General features: G+C 38.6%; 1 protein-coding gene across 3 annotated transcripts in view; it reads left to right on the top strand.

Annotated features, from left to right (window-relative positions):
- tspan4a (tetraspanin 4a) overlaps positions 1-24,251 on the top strand; it is a 287,620-nt gene that overhangs the window by 174,252 nt on the left and 89,117 nt on the right. The gene's annotated exons all lie outside the window — the stretch shown is intronic.

Here is a 24,251-nt window from a genome sequence, read left to right as displayed (position 1 = left end):
AATGTGAAAAAAATGAAAATATGTCACATTCTAGGTTCTTCGTAGAAGCCACCTTTTGACTTGATTCCTGCTTTGCACACTCTTGGCATTCTCTTGATGAGCTTGAAGAGGTAGTCCCCTGAAATGTTTTTCACTTCACAGGTGTGCCCTGTCAGGTTTATGTAAAGTGGTATTTCTTGCCTTATAAATGGGGTTGGGACCATCAGTTGTGTTGGGCAGAAGTCAGGTGGAGACACAGCTGATAGTTCCACTGAATATACGGTTAGAATTTTTATTATGGCAAGAAGAAAGCAGCCAAGTACAGAAAAATGAGTGGCCATCATTACTTTAAGAAATGAAGGTCAGTCAGTCCGAAAAATTGGGAAAACTTTGAAAGTGTCCCCAAGTGCAGTCACAAAAACCGCTACAAAGACACTGGCTCACATGCGGACCACCCCAGGAAAGGAAGACCAAGAGTCACCTCTGCTGTGGAGGATAAATTCATCCGAGTCACCAGCCTCAGAAATGGCAGGTTAACAGCAGCTCAGATTAGAGAGCAGGTCAATGGCACACAGAGTTCTAGCAGCAGACACATCTCTACAACAACTGTTAAAGGAGACTGTGTGAATCAGGCCTTCATGGTAGAATATCTGCTAGGAAACCACTGCTAAAGAAAGGCAACAAGCAGAAGAGACTTGTTTGGGCTATAGAACACAAGGAATGGACATCAGACCAGTAGAAATCTGTGCTTTGGTCTGACGAGTCCAAATTTGAGATTTTTGGTTCCAACCACTGTGTCTTTGTGCGACACAGAAAAGGTGAACGGATGGACTCTACATGCCTGGTTCTCACCGTAAAGCATGGAGGAGGAGGTGTGATGGTGTGGGGGTGCTTTGCTGGTGACACTGTTGACACTGAACCAGCATGGCTACCACAGTATCTTGCAGCAGCATGCTATTCCATCCGGTTTGCGTTTAGTTGGAACATCGTTTATTTTTCAACAGGACAATGACCCAAGCACATCTCCAGGCTGTGTAAGGGCTATTTGACCAAGAAGGAGAGTGATGGGGTTCTGCGCCAGATGACCTGGCCTCCACAATCACCGGACCTGAACCCAATCGAGATGGTTTAGGGGTGAGCTGGACCGCAGAATGAAGACAAAAGGGCCAACAAGTGCTAAGCATCTCTGGAAACTCCTTCAAGAGTGTTGGAAGACCATTTCAGGTGACTACCTCTTGAAGCTCATCAAGAGAATGCCAAGAGTGTGCAAAGCAGTAATCAAGACAAAAGGTGGCTACTATGAAGAACCTAGAATATGACATATTTTCAGTTGTTTCACACTTTTTTGTTATGTATATAATTCCACATGTGTGAATTCATAGTTTTGATGCCTTCAGTGTGAATCTACAATTTTCATAGTCATGAAAAAAAAGAAAACTCTTCGACTGAGAAGGTGTCCAAACTTTTGGTCTGTACTGTATATAAAGGACATTAAGCTTACAACTGACTTTTTAACCCTTGTGCTATCGTAGATGACCCCACCCTTACATTGACGTGTTCTCCCTACCATGACAAAGGTGGATAAAGGTGGAAAGATTTCATGTAATCCATGGACACCAGTGAAGATCACAAATCATTGAAGAAAAAAGGTTCAGAGCCCTGTCTAGTGGGTCTAGATGACCCAACTCCCAATGTTAAAGTGCCTAGGATAGCACAAGGGTTACATAATTTCTGTTTTACAATAGTTGAGATTCAGGAAAATCTTGGAAAATCTTCTGAGCGTCCTGCTCCGATTCATCCTGAAGCATCCACTTGTAGACGTCTACATCCATGTACGTCTTTGTTTTCCTTGTCTGAGCTGGACTCTGGCTCAAACTGTACGGCTGGACAGCTCCAATATTGCTCACCTTTTCTGTTGCACCGGTAATGTTAGGTTGAGTATGGGAGGGTCTTTAAACTAGTGGGAGAACATGTAAACAGAGAGCTCTCAGTTATGGGTGACAGGAAAAGGGGATGGGGTTTCTTAATACCAATAATGCTGCTAAAAATGGCACAATCATCATTAAAAGACCACTGGGAAAACTTTGAAAAGATGATCAAAGTGGGACTTTTAATTCAGAATAATTTTCTGCCTTCTAAAACCTGATTGTAAAGTGAAGAATCAGAAATGCAGTTGACACTTCTTTGTCATTAATAATTCAGATCTTGTCCTTTCTTTGAGATTCCCTTAGCATCGTTTCCACTGAGCGATACTGGTCCAGTTTAGAATGCACCAGGCAGTTCAAGTGAGCGATACCATTCATGCGGTGAAGCTAACAACAACGATGGAGGTCATCCAGCAGCTACGTTTCTTCTGCTCAGCTTTTGGTTCTTCGTATGTACATGTCATTTGTTGTTGTTTGAGAGAAGATTGTAGGCGTCAAAGAGGAACAACGCTTCCTTTGTCCTAATGACCTTATAAACGAATTTCAACTGTAGCTCTGCCCTAACTGGTCTGTTCCATTTTTCTATTGACTTACAATCAACGGGGACCCAAAAATGGTCCGATTTGATCAGGCTTAATGAATTTTATAATGGAAACGGTCAAAATACCTGACTGGTCTGGACCAGTACCACTACTTTTTTGCCTTTTTCATTTGCATTTTTCCTTCTTTTTTATATATTTCCATTTCTTCTACAAACTTACAATCTTCAAATATGGGCGGAAAGCTGCTCTTTCCTCCCTTGACACCCCCCCTCCACCAGCACCACCCTCCACCACCACATGAAAATGAAAAACCTTTTTTGACTGAAAACAAAACCCTAAAGCAAAGCGTGAAAGGTCTAATACCTTTGCGAAGAAGGGAAAACAGCACTTCAATGCTCCTCTGCGCTCTGTTGTCAGCCACAGTGAACACATTGTTGGCAAGCTGTTCCTGTTTCACGTCTGTTTGCCAAAAGCATGTTAATCACTGCATACTTGTCTTTTTTAGAAATGCCAAATGAGGCATCTCAATATCAACCAGTGCTGGTCCTAATAGTTCAGGCTCCTCAGGGGAACACTAACATGGGGGCCCTCTGCAGTGGTTGTATTATTCATTTTCTAAAGATAACCTTACCTGTGGGGTATCACATCAATCAAAAAACTTTTTCACTGATCCACTGAAACAACATTTAAATAGTTTAAGAAATATATTTAATACACATTATTTTTACTTGGAAAAAAACATTGAATTTATTGAATGCGCTAACTTTCTTTCATTTGTCAGGTTTTGCTAAAGAAGGCAAAGGAAACAAAAGTATTTAATGGAACAAAACAGAACTGTATGGAGTGGCGTCAATAAAAAAAGAGTCTCAAAAGGGACTATTTCCTCTCCTTTTCTGTCCCTTTGTCTTGACTTTCTTTATCTTCTTTTTTAGTTAATTTGAATATTTTGTTCTTTTTTTTCAAGCTTTTGCTTTCTTTCTAAAATTCTACTGGCATGGCAACAAATTTCTAGCTTTCTATTTTACTTTTCCATTTTTTTATAGCCACTCAGATGCATGAAGGACTGGCGCATGTGAAATCAGGGTTTGACTCCCAGGGCAGGATGAGCTTCATCCACTTTGTGTCCTTGGGCAAGACCCTTACTGGCTAAGTATGCAGGGGGCTCAAGTCTGGGTCCCCCCAGTCTCTGGCCTGGATAATATACAGGGATGTGTCAGGAAGGGCATCAGGCATAAAAATCTCTTCCAAAATACTCCATTGACACAGAAGTAAAGGGGGGAGATGAAACACTTTCTTTTAACCAGCCTTTTTTTTCATGACATAATAATGGGAGTGGAAATAATTTCAATGCATCATGGACGCCGCCATGTTGGAACCAGTTGATGTCAGTAAGCAGTAATTGATCTTAATTAACATTTCTATGGCAATTCTCCTGCCAATCAGGTGTGAGCTTGTTGGAACGCCACACCTCTACCACAGAAAGAGGACCGCATGCTTTTATTGAGGCATGTGATTGGCCAGTTTATAACTTAAATACCTTGCACTACAGTAAAAAAAATTAAAAATAATAATTAGGATTAGCATGAACATGCTAAAAAAATGGTATCAGAGAAAAAGTGATTATTCTGACAAATCTAATGACTGAGTAATAGCTTTTTATTTCTCAATAGAAGTCAATGGGATTTATGTGTTTTTTTTGGGACCAGCGGGTATTATTTAGAACATGAAGGGGGAAGGGGTCACTCAGTCCAGTTCTCATATACAGTCAATGTATCAACTAAAACTCCCAACGGTCATTTTGCAACTTTTGTTTCAACAGATGATGTTGAAGGTTTTTTTTCTCTTTTTGTTTCATTTATGTTATCTGATTGCTTCATTGGAGTCATACATATCTGTTTATTTTTACAGGCAAATATCTCTGAATGAGATAACTTTTTTCCTCTGCACTTTGCAGAAATGTTATGATGACATCTGATGAGATTTTGCAGCTGAAAGCCAATTGAGTGTCCTTTTAAGTTGAAATTATGAGTTGTGTGTGCAGGTGCTAAAAGGACTCCTGAAATGCCACATTCAGCTCCTTAATGGGTAGTTAAAGTCATGTTCCACGCCATTAAAGGGAGGCAGTCAATACGAGAGTGAGTCAAAGAGCACAGAAGATGTGGTTGAGATTAGACTAATGAAAGTGGAAGCAGACGGGTTACATGGAAAGGAGTTGTATATCTGTCTGGAGGGTAGATATGTACAAAAAAATTCTGAATTTATCATATTAGTCAGATCCTCTTTCGATTCATTATAAGTGGTCTTTTAATTATGATAATGTCGTTTTTAGCTTAAATTAAAAAAAAAACTTGTGTCTTTTGTTATTGTTACTGTGGGTGAGAACGTCGGCCTAGAGCAGGGGTCTGCAACCCTCAAGACTTATAGAGGCATTTAGATCAAACTCTCACTGATCCCAACCCAGTAGGAGCCACAAAGTTGCACTTCACCCTTTAAGAAGGTCTGGCGCTGCTTGGAATTTTTGTTGTTTTTATTATTATGATAAAACAGAACCATTATGTTTTTGATATGAATACAACATAAACATAAAGAGAAAACAGCATTTGTTTCTAAATATTTAACAGTTTAGAACCTTTGAGAGTTTCTTAGTCATACGTTTTTTAACCTAACAAACCAAAATAAAATAGGAGCTAACTACCCTTATCGTATTTTTTTGAAACTTTTACACAGCACTCAAAAATTTGTCAAATTTGTTTTTAGTGAGACTTTGAAGTAAAAAGAATTTGCTTCAACTGTTGTCTTTTTTGTTTCATTTAATGCGTCCTGAAATACATTGCATTTTCAAGTTAAAGACGGTTTCTTTTTCTTCACCCAAAGAACAACAACAGAGGAGGGAAAAGAGCCACATGTGGCTCCAGAGCCTCCAGGTTCCAGTCCCCTGGCCTAGAGCAAACCCCGCCCCCCCTTCCCTTCTCTGGTTACAGAGAGCTCTCTGTTTACACTCTCTCCCAAGAGCATACAGCTCTTCACACCCCCCAACATAATATTAGCAGTGCTAGCAATCCCAGCTGAGGCGAGGAAAACCAAAACCTACATAGATAGTCATCTACATCAGAATGGAGCAGAGCAGGGAGCAGCATATTTTTTGACGTCACAATCTCTTTTCAGACGATAGTTTTTCGTCTGCTCCTGATTCACGACCATATGAATGAAGAAATACTAAGAAAATGCAACTTCCAGTTTCTATATACATGTCCTCCATCATGAGAAAACACGAATAACCGATTTTCATCAGAATGGGTCTTTAATCCTCCTGTTATGTTCATTTGTGAGAAACAGAAATGATGTTCCCAGGTCAAATTGACCCACTGAATGTTTACTTATCTAAAAGAAATCTGACACTAAAAAAATCCTTACAAACAGTGGGAATATTTAATTACCAACTCAATTACCGATTATTTCATCAATATTTAGGGCAATGGTGTTCCTTACTTCTAACAGGTTAAATTGTTAGATAATTCACTCGTTTTTAATAAAAATATACTTTTTTTTAATGTTTCAATACTTTATTACTTTTGAAAGACCAACATATAAAATCCAATAGTTTTAAATAACATTGAAACATAAAATAGAATTTTTTTTGTACATACAAGCACTGTGAACCAGAAATGTGTGTGTGTTAAGGTGTGTGTGTGTGTGTGGGGGGGGGGGGGGGGTGAAATATGTCTCACAGCTGCAAAGAAAGAAATACTCTGACATTTCTGACACCTTTGTACCTCCAGTTTGACTGCTGGGTCAAATTGACCCGAACAGTATCTAGGGGATATAAACACACAGGGGGTGGTTGCAAATATGTCAGATGAACCATTTTCATATTATATGTTGATTACACTAATTAAGGCAAACAGAAGAAGTTTCATACTGAAAAAATACTTTTAACTATTTTTCCTAGATGTTCAAATTTTAAAACAGGTCAATTTGACCCATAACATAACAGGGGGGTTAAAGATGTCTCAACGGCTTCCCTCAACTTAAGCAGTAAGCGACAAAGAGCCATTGATTTTGGTGGCGATGTAGCTCTGTACGTCTGAAATGACTGCTTTACCGTCACGCCGATTTGTTGGAACACAACATGCCGCTGTAGCTTTCACACTGCGGGAAAATCACATGGATCAGCACAGAAGAATTGATCGCTCTGCCTCTGCGTTGATTACAGTTCAGGCAAATCTCTACCAAAGAGGCATTTAAATGCTACAGGCCTTACAAGTCATGACAAAAGGCCTCTGGAGGCAGTTACATGATTCCCGATAATGTGTGTAGTTTACATCATTATATGCTTTAATCAATCATGCTTAAAAAAATTGAATTTAAGCCTAAATTTTACAGCATGGAGTACGTAGATGTGGGAGAGACAGTGAAACACTGAGATGTGTTCTGGCCCTTCAGAGGCTGCACCCTGCAGCTTTATGTTCTTCCCTGTAGACGCTGGTACGAAATGGAGCATCTGCGGCTCCTTAACTCTCATCAAACCAAAACTGTAATGGAATAAAAACCTGCAGGACATCAGCTCACCACTGCAGGTGCCGAGAGCGGATCACATCCTCCACGCGTCTCCCTGGCCATACATTTACAGGATTACACACTTCATTTCATGTGTCACTCTGTGTGTCACAATGAGATCAAAAAGAAAAAATACTGAAGCCTCTTTTGTTATATTGTTGGTTTTTTTTATGATAGCAAAAGTAAGAAAGTCACCGAACCAAAAGAAAACTTTTGCTGTTTCCTACAGGAGCAGGTTCAATATTTCTGATGAAGTACAGTGATCCCTCACTATAACACGGTTTAATTTTCACGGTTTCGCTACTTCACGGATTTGCATCATGCATTGTGTTCTGCATTCTGATTGGCTAAAAAGTCACGCCACTTCTTCTCTACCTCTGCGTCAATAACGTTGCAGTTTAATATGTACACGTACGTAAAACAGCTTGCCATATTTACATTTCGTGCGTGCAAATCATCTTGCTATTTCGAGTTTCTCTAAAACCCATAGAAAAAGAGCGACAACTGCCTATCACTATGTCCTTCTCCCGAAAAAACACATCCGACTGTACTTTGTATTTTTTTTCATAATCATTTTAAATTTTCTCCCGTTTAATCCAATTGCTCGTGTCGCGGTGGGCGGGGCTAATCACCGCAATTTTAAGCTTTCTGTACACATTGATGATTAAAATTATTATTTGACAGAACAGTACAGAAGTTATTTGTTGAAAAAATGCTTCTAAAGTACTTTGATTTGTGAAACAAATGCTTGAGCCTGTAAGACGGTTTGTGCTTTCTTTTCAATGTATAATAGAGTATTTAATCGTAGAATAATTGTAAGAAAAAATAAAAGGTTTCTACTTCACAGATTTTGCCTATCACGGTTTCTTTTTGAAAGCGAAAAACAAGGGTTTACTGTATTTCAACACACTGACAAAAACATTTTGGACAAAAGCCAGGGAGTAGTGATGGGAGCATCAATACCAAGGTATCGAACTATAAATATTCAAATATCACCAGTTTTGGTATCAACTCTATTAAAGTCATAATTACTAACTAATAAGTGAGAAAATAAAAGTGACGTAGATATTTTTAGTTATCAGGCAAGTTTTGAAATGGTTTATTTCAAGCAATCAAATAAGAAAATATGCACAAAACAAAACAATCATCAGGTGTACATTCACACACAGACGTATCAAACTTAGAATAATTTGACAGTAAATTAAAATTTGCTTGAAAGGGAGTGGAAGGAAGCGAACTTACATAATCCCACCCCTGTTCTACCGTAACCATTTTATTACATGATTTATCATTATCTGGTTCCTAACTTCTTTCAGACAGAATGAAGAATCCTTAATATCAATAGATCACATGACAAAGTTGAATAACTTAATTATTGTGTAAAAATAGACAGGGAGCCGGTTTAGCTCGTGCTGGTTTGCGGCGCCTTCCGTCCATGAAACCAGGGTTCGAATCTGGGCTGCTCCCTGTTACCTTCTCTACTTCTGTGCCGGTCCCAAGCCCGGTTGCTTTGAGAAGGTTGCGTCAGGAAGGGCATCCGGCATAAAACATTGCCAAGTTTACCATGCGACTTGTTCGCTGTGGCAACCCCTGATGGGAAAAGCCGAAAGAGAAAGAAGAAGATTATGTAAAAATAGACATTTTAGAAATCAACATAGCAAATGCAGATCAGTTATCTCAAATATATGCAGATTAAATTCATTTGAAAAATCATGACTATGATTAAAAATAATACTATATCAGAAAAAATAGACGTTACACTGTTTCAAAAATATTTATAGCATATATTGATCAAGTACCAAAAGTTAAAAATGTGTGCAAATTATTTTTCATTAGGAAAAATCATGAATCAATTATTGGAGCATAGAAGTGATATAATTAGAGATTAATAATTTTAACCATCTTCAATAATTGATCTAGCAATTTAATTTAAAATGTAATTGTAATTTAAAATTACAATTAAAAGGTAATTCTGTGAAATAAAAAGGTCCATATTCTGAGCAGTTACGTCAGTTATGTCCGTGTTTTGTGCTAAAAGACCCCCCCAGACTCACAGCATATTGAACTGCTCCATCAGTCACGTGACCAGAGGCTGATTTCCATTGGTCCATCTGTGTTGCATTGCCACAAAAAAGAGAACGTTCATTGAACCATCGGGATGTTTACATCACCTCCGTCTGCATCGGACATCCGTCCCTCTACAACTACACGCAACTCGGGAGTTCTGTTTCTAGTCCAATGACACGTCAATGTCGCAGCAAAAAGCCGGGGAAACCGTCCGTTGAGCTTTCAAAATAAAATTTAATCAAAACTTTTTTTATATTTAAGGTGACATGTGACGAATTAAAGTTGTTATCTTGACAGTTTTTGATGGTATTTGTTTTTAGGATAATAAATAATATGCTTGAGTAAAAAATAAAAAAATACCAATAATCAGCACTGGTAATTGGTATCAAATATTCAATGTAAAAAAAGAATCTGTATCAAATTGAATCTTAAAGTTTGGTATTACCCATCACTACCAGAGAGATAATAACTGGTTTCAGATATGACATATATGAACATTTTTATTTTATGATCGTCATTTAAAATAAAATAAAAAAACGTTTGCATGCTTTTTAATTTTATTAATTTTTTTTATTCTTAGCTTATAAAGCAATAACATCAACTGAAAGCCAGCATTTAATTTGGATATTTCAGCTTCAATTCCAAATGTTGGAATCTGCTGTGTGCACTTGAAATCATCAGAACACCAGAAAATAATATTCTCCCAAAAAAGCAAATAGAGAGAAGTTTACTTTCTTAGCCAAAAATTAATAAAGCAAATAAACAAAAAACATGGTTTAGCTCTATTCGTCCATCTTCAAAAACCACTGGATGCCTTTGGGTCATGCTGGGGTCAATCCAGCAACTGTTTTTTCTCAAAATCCATTTATTTTTCTTTAGGATTTAAGGAAAAGCAGATTGTTTTTGTAGCAGCCCTGTTGGTCAAGGAAAACCACCAAACTTTGCCATCTCTGCATCATTTTTAAAGATTATCTGCACTCCAACCTCTGGAATTTGCAGACTTGTTTATGAAAATAATCTTCATTGTTCCACCTCCATGGCTGCTTTTTATAACTATATAAAAGACTTTCCGGGGAGAGCAAATCCTCATGGTCTTTTCTATCCATGCAAGCCCCCCTGTGTTTGCTCTTCTAATTGGCTCCTTATCTGGAAACGAAGGGGATTCAAACCTGCTGTGTAAGAAAGCCTTAAAAACAAACATAAACCTTTTGAGACTGAAATTTAGAATCCAAGAAGGAGAAGTATCCTACTTCACTGTTGTCAGTGCAGACATTAATTCAGCTTTACAAGCTCATGCATAAAAAATGATAACCTAGGACATTTTAGCGGGAAGTATATCGAAACGTTTAGGACAATGTATAAAAAATTGAAAACATAAAAAAACTTTCTCAGCAGGATTTTACCAGTTCTTTTTTAAAAGTATTTAAAAATAAAACCATATTTCCTGAACTATAGGGTGCACCAGATTTAAATGCGCACCCTTAATATACGGTCTATTTTCGAAATTAAGTGATATGTAGGGCTGCACGGTGGAGCAGTGGCTAGTGATCTGGTCTCACAGTCAGAAGGCCCTGGTTCAAATCCCAGCTGGAGTTTGCATGTTCTACCAGTGCCTGTGTAGGTTCTCTCCAGGCACTAGCAGGGGTCACCAACTCTATTCCTTGGCCCTACTTGCTTTGCAGCCAACCCGGCTTCAGTAATTGCTTCTCAGGCAACCCGATCAGACACTGGGCAGATTCAATGCTGCCAAACAAGCAGGGCAGTACCCCACGAAGAACAGGGCCCCAGCCCCAAAGTGCCCCCAAATGTACATGTGTGGGAGTGCTTGTGTGCCCTGCCACGGACTGGCGACCTGTCCAGGGTGTAGCTACGCAACCCAGTGACCCTGAAAGGAAAATATTAGAGGTTTAGAAAATGGATGTCCTATATAAGGCGCGCTGAACTATAAGACGCATTAAGCAAGACTGAACAGTCAGAGTCAGAGATGAGTCAGGCTTAATTAACCATGTTAGCATTTTTACAAAACCTATAACTCCCAGCCTTGTTTTCAAAACGTAAAAAAAAAAAAACAGATGGATGCTGCAAAAACAAACAGTATTGTGGCTGAGCTAACTTCCAACATTGTTAGTTACATGTAAAAAAAAAAACGAAAACAGTCCAACACAACTACACGTAAGCAGTGTTAGCACATGCACAAAACCGCCCAACCTTGGTCGAAACTCGTGACCTCGCGACACGGATAAGCCTACAGGTGGGGGGATAGCCAGCTCTAAGTCACTGCAGCTCCTCTATTAAAAACAAACTTCCAGACACCGCTACAGCTTCAAATGCCCCTACAATCGAAGCAATAGGGAGCAGCCAGAGGGGTAGGGAAGCAATCCGGATTTGACCTCAATCCACATTAAGGTCACATCCAACTAAAAGGGACAGCATTGTTTTGGAAAATATATAAAGTGTTTTTTATGCAAGAACTTTTTTTATACATGAACTGTTGTTCATTCTTACAAATTTGTCCCTGAAAGGATTTTGACCCATTTCCTTCTGGAGCCTTTTAGAATAGCTGCTAAATACATTCTTTCCAAAGTCAAGTTCCAAGCTTTGTTCCAGTGTTGGCCATTGAAAAAGACAGTCTTGTTAGAAGATGATACAATAGTGTCGGCTCTTGTCTGTGGTTTCAATTTCTTATTTGGAGCGGCATAATTAGGAGTGTTCAGAGCCTCAGAGGAGAGCTCTGTTTGTTTTCTGACTCCTGCTGATTATTGTGTCCCAGACCTAACAATCCTCCTTTCATTCTGGTTTGCATTTCTTTGCCTAAAGTTCCCCATTAATGGGATTTTAAAGCTGTTTTTAAGTAATATTATTCCAATTTAGACAAATATCAGACCTTTTTCAAACTCATTCCTACAGAACAAGAGTCAGGATTTAATTTGCCCAATTATTTAAATCAGATGGATTTTGTATTAAATAAATGCACAAATAACTCTTTCTCCACTGGTACCTCATTAACCTTAAAGTATTTATAATTAGTTTCCATAAGGTAACTAGGCTGTCTGCTACATCTTACGTTATGTGGCACACTAGACATCAGCATTAATGCCTATTTGGAGACTGCGTTGCTATATTTACTTTTCAGATCCTTCAGCAGCTATTTGTCACAGAAGAAACTGGATTCTATTTTTCAATTGAGTATAAAAACATATTGTACATATACTTACGCCTGCAGGCGTGTTGCTACGAGCCTTGCCCAGGGGTCTGCAACCTTCAACACCCAAATAGCCATTTCTTACACCCTACAACCCAATCAGAACCACAACGTCTTACTCATGACACTCTGATTTGCATTATTGTTGTTGTTACTATTATGATAAACTTAAATAAACTATTGATTTTTTTTTTGCTTAAAAGAAAATGTTGTTTTTTTCCAAAACATGAAAGAGTTCATAACTTTTGTCAGAGGTTCCTTTCAAAACAAGACTCAATGCAGCATAAGTAGTAGTTAATGTCAGCTAAAAAAAAGAAAACTTTAAACAGTTTATTTAACTGTTTATGGTCTCAGTCAAAAATTCATAAATTTAACAAACCAAATTTAAATCAGAGCTAATCATTGTATTTTTCAAACCAAAGTTGTTTTTAAAATCTTTGAATTTGTTAAAAAATGGAAAGTTAGTCTCAAATCTCCAATTGATTTTCTGTGGTACCCGGTGCACGAAAATCTGTCAAAATGTTTTGGAACCGTACCGTTCTTCAACTTTTTACTTTATAGTAACTTCTCAAACCTACAACCTTTGGTAAAACCTTATAATAACTACAAACTATAAAGCATTAGTTAGGCTTTAGCTGAGCATGAATAAACTCCTTAATTAATCATTTATAGAGCATCACTCCTAGTTTATTAAGCATTAGAAAGTAGCTTATGTGTTGTTATAAAGGCTATATTCTTGATTAAAAACAATTACCATAATATGTTTATTAATGACATTTTAAGACTTTAAAAATCAACTATTTTTAAATTAAGTATTAAATGATTCACAAAACAGTTACTTCTAAAAGTTGTGGTGAAACTGTGGGAAACAGTTGTTTTTGTTGTTTTAGTCATCAAGTGTTGTCAATCTCTTATCAGACATAGGATATTCTCACTTTAATCCTCTATGCTGACAATGTACAGTCTAGTTTTTAACAGTCTACATCATGGACAAATACTGTAACAAGCTCGATATAAGCATCATTCAGCATTCACTCATATTTCATCAATTAGCATTGACATTATCATCCAAATTCTAATGTTTTAAACAGAAAATTTCCTCTCCCCTATTGCAGAGTCTCTGGTTCCACTTTCATCTTCAGTGTGACTAAAGGCCACATACTGGGAAGCAGATCAGCCAAATTTTCTACGTTTTGTACCTTTTTATCTTAATTACATATAAGGGCATTCCCTGCCACTACTAACACTCAGCTCTCTGTGGCAATACTGTTGTATTTTCCGCTCTGTAAGGGGCACATACGCATACTTTTTTTTTTAAAGAAAAATGACAGAGCACATTCTATATGGATTATTTCTGGTTGTGTTTACTGATGTTGAAGCAATATTTAGAGATACACAGCACTCTGTCAGAATGTCTGTTAGAATGTTTGTTTCTTACGAGTTAAAAACAAGGTTGGGAGTGAGTTGGCGTAGTCACAGTAACGTCTGTTTAAGGGGTTATAGAGAATTATAGGTATAGTAAATTATTTACCATCGGTCCTTGAGGCCCTGGGCGAAACACTGGACGACACCCCACCCCTACCTCCCCCAACAAACAGCCAGAGTTAAGACATGATGGAAGCAAATTCACTTTGATGCAGACTTCTATTTTTTTTCTTTCACTTTTCAAGAAAAATCATGTAAGCCCAATAAAGTATATTAATTTTAGGAATGAAAACTATTTATTTATTGGGAAGTTAGTTTGTTGAGGCAAGGTCTATAGCCAAGTACAGGAGCACAGACGAGACAACTGGAATCCCTCCCGCTCCCCTGAAGGAGAGGAGAAGTGGATGAGGATAGAGGACAGAGCCCCAGTGCTCCATACTTTCCCCAGCTTTAACTTCCGGCAGCCTACTAGCAACTCATTGCTATTATCATTGAGTTTAATTCAAACATGTTAACAGTAAGTTAAATAATCTCTGAATACTAGCTAGTCTAGGCAATGAGCCAGTCCAAAGAAGGAATGTTTCAAGCCTAACCTTAAATGTAGAAACCGTGTCGGCCTCTCTTACATGCCTAAAATTCTTGGAAACCACAAGAATTAATTCAATTCAATTATATTTATATAGCCCAATATTTACAACAATAGCCGTCTCAGTGGGCTTCAGACTGGTAATTGTGTAATGAACATGAATCATAAAGAACATGAAGTCATAGAATACAAAAGCTAATTGCCAAACTAAACTAAACTAAACAGACTAAACTAAACTGGGCATCCCTGCCCTTAGACCCTCCTTCGCGGTAAGGACAAACTCCTGCCAGTAAGGCCTTATAGGTTAGCAGGAGGATTTTGAACTCCACAGTTACTGTGAATGCAGTTAACCCTTGTGCTATCTTAGATGACCCCACCTTTACATTGGCATGTTATTCCTACCATGACAAAGGTGGATAAAGGTGGAAAGATTTCATGTAATCCATGGAGACCAGTGAAGATCACAAATCATTGAAGAAAAAAGGTTCAGAGCACTGTCTAGTGGGACTAGATGACCCAACTCCCAATGTTAAAGTGCCTAGGATAGCACAAGGGTTAAGTCGGACTGACTGACTTATATCAACTTGTCTCCCTTAATGCGCCTTACTGTTTGTTGCACGTTACATAGGTTCCGAACTAGACCATTCATTGACGGTGTGCCTTAAAGTGCGGAAAATATGGTAGTTTTACATCTGCAAACACAAAGTGTTCTCAGCATTTCCAGGGCAGTCCACGGTTTCTTTTTCCAGCTATGCCTCCTTCTCTGAGCCCTCCTCAGTGCAGTGGAACAGACAGGCTGTCATTGGAGCTGCATGTCTCTTTTAACACACAACCTTGTGTGGTACTCATTTCAGCCAGGCAGATAAAGTTCCTGGACATTTGTTCCAGTGCCAGATGGAATGAGGAAGCGGGAGTCTTGTAAAATTGATTTCAGATGGTGTTGCACTCTGTCCAGCCACAGCGGCTTAAGCAAAGATAACAGCCTGCCAAAACGCCTCAGCATGCGGTCGGACAGGATGGAGAGTGACAGAGTTTGCCTCTGAGTGACGATTACATGCTTTTAGTTCTCTTTATTTTATATAATTTTTAAAATTATTTTGCAACCTATTTAATTCCAACATTACGACAGAGTTTTAGGGCCACCAAAAAAAAAGTTAAATAACAAGATTTAAAGTGGAAGTGAGCAGCTGTCCACTTCACTCCTTTATTCCTCCACCAAAGACAAGATCTCTACATCTGTGTGACGCTTCCGTCTGAGGAGGAGGATCACTCTCCGGCATTTTCAACGTTCTAATGCTAACATAACTGACTATTTTCATTCATCTTTGTTGTTTTATGTTGAAACGGGGACGTTTCATCTGGAGGAGGTATGTAACTGTTTACACATTGGTGTTTTGCGCATGACAGGTTCATGACGTAAGGTGACAAATGGACTTCTGGGTTTGTGAATGAAAAGGAAAACAAAGTTGCCTTTAAACCCAAACCTGTCTCTGAGTTTCTTGTTTTACATTTGAAACTCCGCTTTACCAACAACGAACCCCGAGAAATTTACGAGAAAAACCTCGTAAATTTATGACTTATAGTCGTTATAAAAAATAAAATAAAAAAAGTTTGTAAACTGGCCCTAAAAATCCCTCTTACAACATCATCATATCATTTTGAAGGTAACCTTTGTGCTATCCTAGGCACTTTAACGTTGGGAGTTGGGTCATCTAGACCCACTAGACACAGTGCTCTGAACCTTTTTTCTTCAATGATTTGTGATCTTCACTGGTGTCCATGGATTACATGAAATCTTTTCACCTTTATCCACCTTTGTCATGGTAGGGAGAACACGTCAATGTAAGAGTGGGGTCATCTAAGATAGCACAAGGGTTAAATAAACTATAAGTTTCTGTAGTTTATTTTTGTTTGTTTGTTTTATTGCTCAGCCTCTTGTTCTTTAATACAAAAGTTATGAAATGGACACTAAACTATGGTGATCCTAAAGTCTAAATCACACCAAAACAATTACTCGACGCAACAACCTGTTAAATAACACAACAACAATTACAAACAAAAAACAAATAGTTAATAAACAACATTAAATCTTAGAGGTCAAAACAAAATTCCCCCAAAAAGATATTAAAAAAAATAAATAATGAAAATAGAAATCGAAATGAAACGTTTAAAAATGAAACCCAATAAGAAACCTGAAAAGGTAGGTACTTTGGGGCATCAGCGATTGGATGATGACGTTTGAGCTTTTCAAATGTGTCGTCATTGTTCACAAAGTAAAATAAATGTTATCTCATTAGTATGGAGCTTCATGACAAATGACTTTCCACTGAAATAATTGGACAAATTTCACGATTTCTAAAATCCCAATGCTGCTTTATTATTATCCATTTGGCTTTTTTAATTGTCGTAATCTTTTGTTTTTGTGTTGAGTGATTTGTTGGTGTGATTTGTTCTTCAGGGCCACCGTAGCAAAAATCCCACATTCATAGATTTTGCAATCGAGAATAAGGTACTAATGTCTGACTGTTTTCTAAAAACACTGATGAAATGAAAACTTTATTAAACACAGCTTTTGCAGCCTTTATCCAACACTGGATAGTCTTTTAACAGCTTATTTTTTGCTTTTTCTAACAAATCAAATGTATAATTCAAAAACAGTTTTAAATTTTATTGTAGAATACCATTTCATTTACAAAAACAAAAATATCACTTGCACCTTTTGGAGTCATAAATACATGAAGAAATGAATAAATCCAGGCTTATATTTACCTATCTATGCGCTTTTTTATTTATTTTGCTTCTCTACATTTATAGATTTAAACAGTATGGATATATTGTTGTCATTTATGAGTTCCATATTTCAATACACAGGGTGTTTATGTATGTGTTTTTTTTTGTCCTCAGTGTAAATTTTGTGGGTGGTGCCACGGCACTTTCCCATCTCAAAGCTGTCACGGCACCGATAGGTGCAGCAGCCTCAGAATCCCACCGCCGTGCTCCCAGCTGCAGGCACAGGAGCGACGGCTTCACCCCTTCGTTGAACTCTTTTTAATTACTTGTGGCTCCTGTTTCAAAGATTCAGTCAAATTAAGAAGAAGAAAAAAAAAGGCCCAGGGAACTCCTGTCAATCACCCTTTATGTTTCATTTAATGTTTTGTTTGATCAAAAAAAAAATCACATTTATAGGAAAACAAGTAAATAAGGACATGTCTGGCATTGCACATGAAAGGGTAAAGATCCCAAGTTATGGCTGCTTTGCTCGGCTTATTGCTTTTTTAGTGCGTCAGACTTTCACCTTCTCGGTTTGCCACTGAGACCCTCTTCCTTTTCTCACAGAGGAATTCACTCATGCAGATGCCGCCAAAAGGACCTCCGGGGCCTCTGACAGCCCTGCTGGGTGCCAGACCTGTGAAGTAGCAGCCTTTACATCCACTGTCAAAGAACCCACTGGAATGCAGAAAAGGCTCCTTCTACATGGAAAAAAAACAAAAAAAACATCAGTCCTCATGTAATACGGGTTTTAATTAGTATTAGTACTTAATAAGGGGGAATGCTGTACTTAGTGTACTTCATATAGCTGCTTTGTAAAACACCCAAACAAATACTTTGAAATACACGCAAAATGGTCATTTTGGAGGTCACATACTGAAAGTGACCTGATTCGTAACCTGTTGTGGATCTCATTTGGTCTGAATTGATCTTAATGAACAGGACGGCTCTCCGTGTATGATGCAAAATATGTCAAACAAATGATCAGGCCTTGAGAACATTGAAAAGGGGATTTCAGGACTAAAGGATTATCATTGTTAGACCTGAAGCTAAGGACACAGCAGGCATGAGATGCACGTCGAAAGAATGCAAACTTTTAGCTCTTTGTTTATGTCCGAATTCCTTCCCTGCCTCCTAACTACTAAAAAATAATATAGTTTGGATTTTAAAAAGTATTTGGAAACCATGCTCACTCCTTTTTAAACGGCAAATATGACGATTTAAATATCTAACCAAGACAAGTGTTTTATGACGACTCTTTATGAATCCACTGTGTTCTGATCATGAAAACATGGATGGTTTATTAAAAAAACATTTAAACACACTTTTTTTTGTTCCATAAACGCAATGCATTGTGGTCCAAATTTGACAGTGGGCATTGATTGCTGGGAAAATTCTAGAGCACTCAATTTTGGAATTGTAGGCTCAGACAGCGTCACAGAATGGTGAAGACCCCATATAACCTACTATGTAGTGAGTGGTGAAGGACTACGGACATAGCCATGGTGTTCACACTGGATGAGCTGGGAGGGGCTTCTTCTTTTTCTACGGTTTACTAACTAGTTTACTAGCGCACCTACAGTTGGAAAAGACTCAGCGTCATATAATTTTGTCGTGGCACAAACCGCAACCATAACTTTTATTTTCTGATCAATTTTCAAACGGTTGGCGCTTCCATGAAATAAAAGGGACGCCATTCATACATCACTACTCAATCCAAGTTACTGATCGGTCAAAGTTCAACTTTCGACGTGTGTTCAATGTCTGCGTAGTTTATACGTAGAAACTTTTGTGGCTATGCCTGAACATGAGTTTTGAACACACAAAGCCAGAAATTCGCAGTCACGCGTCCACATAGACTTTCAAATGGAATTGGCTGCTTGAGCGCGTTGCTGAGGGGAGGAGAGAACCTCGCTTTAAACGCTATTTTCTTATCGACCTTGCATAATTCATCTGACAAAAATGATCTATGGAATTTTTTTCATGCAGTTGTACGTTTTGATCCTCTTTTCATTGTGTTATTCATGAAGTTGTTCTAATGCAACAATAACATTGTATTGGTGGACTTAATCAGGCTTGTAAAGCACTGCTGCCCCTTTAATTACCTATCACGGACTCTCTGAAGGCTGGGACCTGGGGTTGGTTTCTTTGACAGTTCCTCCGTTGTGATGAACAGCTTGTTGTGCCGTTCCTGCTGGTAAATTCACACAGCACTTGTTTCGCCTCCACGATTCAGTGGTTGTACATGAGCATGAGAGAAACGATACTCAGTGGAGCAATTTACAGGAAAAGCAACAAGCAGAGAGGATTTCCTAAATTCCAGGGTAAATCAAAAAAAACTCCAATTACAACTTTAGGTAATACTTAAAGATCCACTGTGATCACTTTTTGATCTGTTGTAAAGTGTTCCCAGTGGTCTTTTAATTATGATTATGCCATTTTTAGCCAAGTTTTTTTTTTCAAGTGTCGTTTTCTAGGCCGTAATTTCTCCAGAGCAGCAGTAATTTATTAAAAAAATAAAAATCACCTCTCAGTTGTGGGCAGGGCCATTGGCATGGAGTATGCCCGTCCCCTCTTCCTGTCACCCATCTGTTTATTAACTCTCCCACCAGTTCACTCCCCCAACATAACATTAGCGGTGCAACAAAAATGGTAGCAATATTGGAGCGATATATTTGTACAGTTTTGATCCGGATACCAGCTCAGATGAGAAAAAACAAAGACGTTCATGATATTTGTCTGCAAGTGGATGCATCAGAAAGGAGCAGAGCAGGGAGCTTGAGGCCCACCCATCTTTTCCAAAGGACATTTTTTCATCTGCTCCTGATTCCCAACCATTTGGATAAAGAAATGCTCAGAAATGCACATTTCAAGCTACATTTTCTTCATACATCATGAGAAAAATGCCAAAGGAACATGTTAAAAAAATTATAAACAATTTTCACCGGAGTGCATGGGTCTTTAAAGATCTTAGATGTTGTGGGTGACATGGTGGGTTTTCGACAACACCTCATAATTTATTACTCGTGTCTTGTTCATTCATCTAATCCCAGTTTGTTCCTTTCGGGGTCACGGGGCTGCTGGAGCCTATCCTGGCCACAAGTGGGTGAAGGCAGGGGACATCCTGGACAGGTCGTCAGTCTGTCGTGGGGCCCAGGGACACCTAGGGACAATTTAGAGTAACCAATTTACCTATGATGCATATTTTTGGATGGCGGGAGGTAGCTGGAGTCCCCGGAGAAAACCCACAATGCACGGGGAGAACATGCAAACTCCACACAGAAAGGTCCCCCATTGGTATTCTGTTTCAGGTCCCCCAGCAAGGGCTTTAACCAGGGGCCTTCTTGCTGTGAGGCAAGAGCGCTTGTCTTATTGCCCCATATCTTGTTGAGCTCAGTTAAAAAGTATTGGGTTATACATATAACAATTTCACTGACTTTAAATTTCAGAGGAAAATCCTCCTGTAAATGTATCTAAATTAAGTTCTGAACATTCAGTGAAGTGTTCTAAACTACAGGGATCTATGTTGGTCCACTGTTAGGAACGGATTCGCAGGTTCAAGTCACAAAACCAGTAGGAATCCAATTTGGGATAATATAGAACCCCAGTATAGTGACCCTGCTGTGGTCAACCCCAAGCCCTCAATAGAGGTATAGGGAGCCTCCAGGTATTAATGTGACCGTGTGTGAATCTAAACAAACCATCCTCGAGAAAGATTGGAACCTCTCTGATTTAATTAAAAAAGAGGATGTAAAAACTTTCCTCAGACAAATTTAAAAATGCTAAAGAAATCTGATGAGACAAGTAATATTTCCTAATCATTTAGTACATTTATGTATACTATTTTATCTTTCTGTCCCCCACACCACTAGAAACGATTAAGAGAAAACATTGATGTAATATGTATAATGTTTTATGCAATCACAAAACTACAATAAATTAACCATAAATAAAGAAACTTTAATGCTTTTGTAAACCATATTTGTATAGCTAATCAAATGTTTGCAAAAATCCCTTTCACATAACAAAAAAACAAAAAGGTTTATTGTCTGAAATGATTTTTTGCTTTTTATTTTCGCAGCTCAACTCTTGTGGACGAACTTTGCTGCAGCCGTGTAGTAGCATCTTTTATATATGTTAGCTAAGATGTTATACATGTACTGTCATGCTAGGTTTTTCTTTTTTAAAAAGGGAAGAGCTTAGCGCCAAAGATAAAGCTTTTTACACGTGAAAGCCTAAATATGTGACGAGTGAGCCTACATGTGTGTCAAAGTACATGCATTACTGAAGAGAGCTTTTTAGCAATGAGAGCCTACAGGAAATCTGACAGTGCTCCTGTTACAAGTTGTTGTAGAATAAAAATAGCAGACAAACCTGCTGCAGTCTGTTTGGAAGAAATGGACTGTTATGCAAAGTTTATTGGTTTGATCATAGATCAAGAAGATTTTTCTTTTCTTTTTTAAAGCAAAGTAGTCGGAGTTATGTAATATCTAGAATATTATACTAGTTGTCAACATTTTATACCATATTTTTCGGACTATAAGTCGCAGCAGCTAAACAATGCATAAGGAAGAAGACAAAATGTTGCACTTTTGGGAAAAATTCATCTTGAAAGGTAAATCATGATAACAGAATAGATAACAATAATACACTGAATATCTGCACGCTTCATTACAGTAGCACGCTGATGCTTATGTAGCTTCAAAATATGGACAATTATTCAGATAACCTTAAAGAGGAGCATGCTAGCAAGTCAACTAAACTTTTAAACACGCGTTTAAATTCGATGCAAGCGCACATATACGTGTGTTTTGGGTTTCTATGTTAAAAACTCTTGCGTTCATGCGTCATTGTACACATTTTTACGACCGTTATAATACCTTAAGTACAAAACGCACGGCCACTAAACACACGTTGCAAGTTCAAGCGGGTCGACTCAGGGACTCGGTTTTGGTAGTGAGGTTTGGACGGCGTCTCTTTTCATTCTAACTGTCTTAAAATTAATCATGGAAGAGAAATTAATACTTGTGGTTTGTTTCCCAGCTGGAATTCTGTGACACCATATCTTTTATTTGTTGGAACATAGCTGGGAAAGAAAAAGCCTGGAGCAGAATTCACCAGATTTGTAATGCTTTGACATTTCCCACCAAGCCTCTTCCAAATGTGAGCACATGCACTAGTACCGGGTAGCCAGAGTCCAGTGTAAACACCATATGCTAAAAGCGTGATCAAGAGCCCGCATTCAGCGCGTTCTTTGAACGTGCGACACACGCCCAGAGTGAACGTAATGTAAGACTGAGCGGCGCTCCTTCTTCTTCGTTGCTGTTGGTAATCAACATGATACACACTCCTACAGTGCCCTCTAGTGGTTGTTGCTGTTTATTTTGAGGAAAAAACCCCACAGATTTGTCGTGATCACGGTCAAACTCTGCTAAAAAACTTGATTTATGCTCCGAAAAATACAGGAAATAATATCAAATGATAAACAATGATTGGTAACGTAACACTTATTGTAAGTTCTAATCTGGAATAATTTGTTTTTTCCTCAGCCCCTATCTATCAAACCCTTATTCACTCATCAGCTAGTTAGTAACCCAGACAAAAAACTCAGTATTGGGTTGTCAGAGCCTAAAAAACCTTCTCCGTTGGCTGAACCTCAGGTAAAAAAGCACATTTACCTGTTCTGGTATCATTTATAGAAATAGTTGTACCTTTATTGTGTTTTCTCTTGATGCTCTATATGAAATCCACCTGGTTCAGCTTCTGACAATTTTGCACATTAAGTTAGAGTCTTTTTTTTTTTCCAATCACGTTTTAGCTAGGTTGTGTTTTCAGGTACAGAAACGTTGCCTTCAGAATGAACCGAGCAAGCAGTTGGGAGCTGCAACCAGCTGAGGCCAATGCTGGCAACTACCAGCCTGTTAGCCACATGGCGTCATGCTAACCATGATAAGCACGCCTCCTGTCATTGTTGTTTAGCATGACAATGGTCTATTGGTAAAAAACAAAACAAAAATGACACATGATGACAAAGCATGTAAACATGGCATCAAAATAAAGTAGATTTTTCTTTTTAGAGGTTCAATCTATGATCTAAAATAGTGTGCACATTTGCTGTAGCAATTTGATATTCAATACAATTTTTGTGTAGTGTAAATTTGATCATAAAAATGTTATGATACATTAAGGCAGGGGTCGGGAACCTTTTTGGCCAAGAGAGCCATAAACGCCACATATTTTGAAATGTAATTTCGAAAGAGCCATACAATAATGTAGCGTCCCTTTCCCACACTGCGGCACGGAGACTTAACCTCTTTTAAGGTTCTTTATTCTGGTTACTGCAGACCGCAACAAACGCCGTACAATTAATTCAGCAGCTCCTGAATCTCTCCCGCCGAGGCGAGAGCGCTTCTCCCAACTTTATATTCGCTCCTGCCGCGTCAGCCCTCCCATTTCCCTTATTCGGCCCATAGCTGAACCCCATTGGTCCAAACTACCTAACAACAGGCTGAGCGACAGAACTGAGAGCCAATCAGATCTCTGCTTGATGCGTTTAATGAACTCCAGAACTTTTAACGCGGCCCGACAGCCAAGTTAAACTCAGTCCGCAACAATATGTTTAAAACTAAATATACAAATGAATGTGTGCATTTGATGTAATTTCAACATTTTTAAAGTACAATAAGTCTGTGGATTCTTTTTAATAACATTGTTATGCTGTTGCTAATAAATGATGAGTATTTCTCGTAGTAGTTTTGCTGATGGTCTAGTCTGGTTGATACGTGGTGAGTTTCTGCTTCACGCAGGCGTTGAGACTTTAAACGTGATCGTTGGTCTGAATGTTCTGTAGATGTGAGAAAGACTGATCACATGCAGATACGGAGCCAAACACACACTCAGACGCTGCAGTGAGTGACGGGCAGCGGGTTTTACGTTTTTACAATCCCTGTGTGGTTCACCTTACTGGCCGTGCCCCCCCCCCCCCCCCCCCCCCCCCCCCCCTGGTTTCTTCCTCTAACATCCCGTCCCCGCAACTGCGCGCTCTTTCTCAGAGACGGGAGTGCGCAGTTTTAGGCACGTCAATTCACAGGTTTCAGGCTGGTACAAACTCTGTGAAATAATAGATAATAGTAACTGATAGTGCTGGCGTAGATTTTGTTCTCCAAGCACCGCTACTACTGCGCGCCTCTGGCATCGCA

Source organism: Oryzias latipes, chromosome 3, assembly GCF_053564925.1.
Source record: "Oryzias latipes strain Hd-rR chromosome 3, Olatipes_Hd-rR_3.1".
NCBI lineage: Eukaryota > Metazoa > Chordata > Actinopteri > Beloniformes > Adrianichthyidae > Oryzias > Oryzias latipes.
The sequence above is the reverse complement of the archived record's forward strand: the minus strand, read 5'-3'. Positions and strand labels throughout refer to the sequence as shown.